Below are 5,499 nucleotides of genomic sequence, written 5' to 3' on the forward strand. Positions count from 1 at the left end.
CAGAGCAGTGGGTGTACCGCATGGAGGAAAATAACAGCTCCAGAGAGCGGCAGAGACCAGACCATGACCCAGAACGGCACACTGTTCCCGGACAGTGATGGCAGACCAGCAGGTGTACCCCATGGATGAATAAAGAGTTCCAGAGAGCGGCAGAACCCAGACCATGACCCAGAACGGCACACTGTTCCCGGACAGTGATGGCAGACCAGCAGGTGTACCCCATGGATGAATAAAGAGTTCCAGAGAGCGGCAGAGACCAGACCAAGTCCCAGAACGACACACTATTCCCGGACAGTGATGGCAGAACAGCAGGTGCAGTGGATGGATGAATAAAGAGCTCCAGAGAGCGGCAGAGACCAGACCAAGTCCCAGAACGACACACTATTCTCGGACAGTGATGGCAGAACGGCAGGTGTACCGCATGGATGAATAAAGAGTTCCAGAGAGCGTGATATCCCAGACCATGACCCAGAACGACACACTATTCCCGGACAGTGATGGCAGAACAGCAGGTGTACATGATGGATGAATAAAGAGTTCCAGAGAGCGTGATATCCCAGACCATGACCCAGAATGGCACACTGTTCCCGGACAGTGATGGCAGAACAGCAGGTGTACCGCATGGATGAATAAAGAGTTCCAGAGAGCGGCAGAGACCAGACCAAGTCCCAGAACGGTACACTATTCCCGGACAGTGATGGCAGACCAGCAGGTGTACATGATGGATGAATAAAGAGTTCCAGAGAGCGTGATATCCCAGACCATGACCCAGAACGGCACACTGTTCCCGGACAGTGATGGCAGAACAGCAGGTGCAGTGGATGGATGAATAAAGAGCTCCAGAGAGCGGCAGAGACCAGACCAAGTCCCAGAACGGTACACTATTCCCGGACAGTGATGGCAGACCAGCAGGTGTACCGCATGGATGAATAAAGAGTTCCAGAGAGCGGCAGAACCCAGACCATGACCCAGAACGACACACTATTCCCGGACAGTGATGGCAGACCAGCACGTGTACATGATGGATGAATAAAGAGCTCCAGAGAGCGGCAGAGACCAGACCAAGTCCCAGAACGACACACTATTCCCGGACAGTGATGGCAGAACAGCAGGTGTACCGCATGGATGAATACACAGTTCCAGAGAGCGGGAGATCCCGGCCGATGTCCGATGACGAAGCACTGTATGGGACACTTTGAAGGAAGGGTCGGTCTCCTGGATGAAAAGAACTTTAATTTTCTGACTTAAAATACGGAGTTAAAGTTTCCAGTCGGGACGATAAGGAGGGCAAAAAAACCCGGACTTTTTTGGCTCCGTCAGAAACTAAGTAAAAGTCGGACTATGTGAAGGAAAGCTCAGAAAATGCCTGGAGAATTTTGAGCGGACCGGAAAAAAAAAGTTCCAGCCGACATCACTGGGCCACCAGGTCGCAGATTCCTGAAACCCGGTTTTTAGAAACATAGGCCTCCAGTCGTGAAGACCGGCGTTTGTGCGGTTCGGATCCGACTCAGACCTCAGTATTTTCGGACACCCTCGGACAGTGGCGGGGGTGGAAGAACCGGAGCCTCATGCAGAACTGGCTGTCGGGGAGCAAGCGGACGCTACCCCGGCAGGAGGCATCATTCCGGGCACTGTGGCTGATCGGTAGCTTTCGTGGATGGATGACTGAGCGAACGAACGAGATGACGGCGGTGCGTCCTGGCTGATGTCCCAGTACGGGGCACTATTCTCGGATGCTGATGGCAGAACAGCAGGTGCAGTGGACGGATGAACACACAGTTCCAGACAGCGTGATATCCCAGACCATGTCCCAGAACGGCCCACTATTCTCGGATGCTGATGTCAGAACAGCAGGTGTAACGTATGGATGAACACACAGTTCCAGACAGCGGGAGATCCCTGACCATGTCCCAGTACGGGACACTATTCTCGGATGCTGATGTCAGAACAGCAGGTGCAGTGGATGGATGAACACACAGTTCCAGACAGCGGGAGATCCCAGACCATGTCCCAGAACGGCACACCATTCTCGGATGCTGATGTCAGAACAGCAGGTGTAACGCATGGATGAATACAGAGTTCCAGAGAGCGGCAGAGACCAGACCATGTCCCTGTACGGGACACTATTCTCGGATGCTGATGTCAGAACAGCAGGTGTAACGCATGGATGAATACAGAGTTCCAGAGAGCGGCAGAGACCAGACCATGTCCCAGAACGGCGCACTATTCTCGGATGCTGATGTCAGAACAGCAGGTGCAGCGGACGGACTAATACACAGTTCCAGAGAGCGGTATTTCACGACAGATATCCGATGATGAAGCGCTATTGTCGGACACTGATGGCAGAACAGCAGGTGCACTGGATGAAGGAAATAAACAGAACATAGTTCCAGAGAGCGGGATATCCCAGACCAAGTCCCAGAACGGCGCGCTATTGTCGGACACTGATGGCAGAACAGCAGGTGCACTGGATGAAGGAAATAAACAGAACATAGTTCCAGAGAGCGGGATATCCCAGACCAAGTCCCAGAACGGCCCACTATTCCCGGACACTCATCTACTTAAAATCTCCCTGATTACCTGCCAGAACAGAGCAGATCCAGAGAGCGGTATTTCACGGCAGCTATCCGATGATGAAGCGCTGTTGTCGGACACTGATGGCAGAACAGCAGGTGCGGTGGATGAAATAAACAGTTCCAGAGAGCGTGAGATCCCGGCTGATATCCCATGAAGAAGCACTGTTCACGGACACTGATGGCAGAACAGCAGGTGCAGTGGATGGATGAATACACAGTTCCAGAGAGCGGGATATGCCAGACCATGTCCCAGTACGGGACACTATTCTCGGATGCTGATGTCAGAACAGCAGGTGCAGTGGATGAAGGAAATAATCAGAACATAGTTCCAGAGAGCGGGATATCCCAGACCATGTCCCAGTACGGGACACTATTCTCGGATGCTGATGTCAGAACAGCAGGTGCAGTGGATGGATGAAATAAACAGTTCCAGAGAGCGTGAGATCCCGGCAGATATCCGATGAAGAAGCGCTATTGTCGGACACTGATGGCAGAACAGCAGGTGCAGCGGATGGATGAAATAAACAGTTCCATGGAGCGGTATTTCCCGACAGATATCCGATGACGAAGGACCACTTGGGACGCTTTGAAGGAAGGGTCGGTCTCCTGGATGAAAAAGACTTTAATTTTCTGACTTAAAAAAAAAGTTAAAGTTTCCAGTCGGGACGATAAGGAGGGCAAAAAAACCCGGACTTTTTTGGCTCCGTCAGAAACTAAGTAAAAGTCGGAATATGTGGCGCAAAGCCCTAAAATCCCCTGGAGAATTTTGAGCGGACCGGAAAAAAAAAGTTCCAGCTGACATCACTGGGCCACCAGGTCGCAGATTTCAGAAACCTGGTTTTCGGAAACACAGGGCTCCAGGGCTGAGACCCGGGCTTCGTGGGGAGCGTTCCCCAGCTGGGCCTAAGCATCTTCGGACAACTTTGGGCGGAAAAGCGGGTTCGGGAACCGGGATACGGGGCGGGTTACGCGGCGTGACCTGCCCGAGTGCAGTGCACTATTCCCGGACACTCATCTACTTAAAATCTCCCTGATTACCTGCCAGAACAGAGCAGATCCAGAGAGCGGTATTTCACGGCAGCTATCCGATGATGAAGCGCTGTTGTCGGACACTGATGGCAGAACAGCAGGTGCGGTGGATGAAATAAACAGTTCCAGAGAGCGTGAGATCCCGGCTGATATCCGATGAAGAAGCGCTATTGTCGGACACTGATGGCAGAACAGCAGGTGCGGTGGATGAAATAAACAGTTCCAGAGAGCGGTATTTCACGGCAGTTATCCGATGATGAAGCGCTGTTGTCGGACACTGATGGCAGAACAGCAGGTGCGGTGGATGAAATAAACAGTTCCAGAGAGCGTGAGATCCCGGCTGATATCCGATGAAGAAGCGCTATTGTCGGACACTGATGGCAGAACAGCAGGTGCGGTGGATGAAATAAACAGTTCCAGAGAGCGGTATTTCACGGCAGTTATCCGATGATGAAGCGCTGTTGTCGGACACTGATGGCAGAACAGCAGGTGCGGTGGATGAAATAAACAGTTCCAGAGAGCGTGAGATCCCGGCTGATATCCGATGAAGAAGCGCTATTGTCGGACACTGATGGCAGAACAGCAGGTGCAGTGGATGGATGAATTAAACAGTTCCAGAGAGCGTGAGATCCCGGCTGATATCCGATGAAGAAGCGCTATTGTCGGACACTGATGGCAGAACAGCAGGTGCAGTGGATGGATGAATTAAACAGTTCCAGAGAGCGTGAGATCCCGGCTGATATCCGATGAAGAAGCGCTATTGTCGGACACTGATGGCAGAACAGCAGGTGCAGTGGATGGATGAAGTAAACAGTTCCATAGAGCAGGAGATCCCGGCTGATATCCGATGAAGAAGCGCTATTGTCGGACACTGATGGCAGAACAGCAGGTGCAGTGGATGGATGAATTAAACAGTTCCAGAGAGCGTGAGATCCCGGCTGATATCCGATGAAGAAGCGCTATTGTCGGACACTGATGGCAGAACAGCAGGTGCAGTGGATGGATGAAGTAAACAGTTCCATAGAGCAGGAGATCCCAGACCATGTCCCATAACGGCACACTATTCTCGGATGCTGATGTCAGAACAGCAGGTGTAACGCATGGATGAATACAGAGTTCCAGAGAGCGGCAGAGACCAGACCATGTCCCTGTACGGGACACTATTCTCGGATGCTGATGTCAGAACAGCAGGTGTAACGCATGGATGAATACAGAGTTCCAGAGAGCGGCAGAGACCAGACCATGTCCCAGAACGGCGCACTATTCTCGGATGCTGATGTCAGAACAGCAGGTGCAGCGGACGGACTAATACACAGTTCCAGACAGCGGGAGATCCCAGACCATGTCCCAGAACGGCACACCATTCTCGGATGCTGATGTCAGAACAGCAGGTGTAACGTATGGATGAACACACAGTTCCAGACAGCGGGAGATCCCAGACCATGTCCCAGAACGGCACACTATTCTCGGATGCTGATGTCAGAACAGCAGGTGCAGCGGACGGACTAATACACAGTTCCAGAGAGCGGTATTTCACGACAGATATCCGATGATGAAGCGCTATTGTCGGACACTGATGGCAGAACAGCAGGTGCACTGGATGAAGGAAATAAACAGAACATAGTTCCAGAGAGCGGGATATCCCAGACCAAGTCCCAGAACGGCGCGCTATTGTCGGACACTGATGGCAGAACAGCAGGTGCACTGGATGAAGGAAATAAACAGAACATAGTTCCAGAGAGCGTGATATCCCAGACCAAGTCCCAGAACGGCCCACTATTCCCGGACACTCATCTACTTAAAATCTCCCTGATTACCTGCCAGAACAGAGCAGATCCAGAGAGCGGTATTTCACGGCAGTTATCCGATGATGAAGCGCTGTTGTCGGACACTG

This window comes from Gasterosteus aculeatus, unplaced genomic scaffold (assembly GCF_964276395.1).
Source record: "Gasterosteus aculeatus unplaced genomic scaffold, fGasAcu3.hap1.1 HAP1_SCAFFOLD_38, whole genome shotgun sequence".
Lineage (NCBI taxonomy): Eukaryota > Metazoa > Chordata > Actinopteri > Perciformes > Gasterosteidae > Gasterosteus > Gasterosteus aculeatus.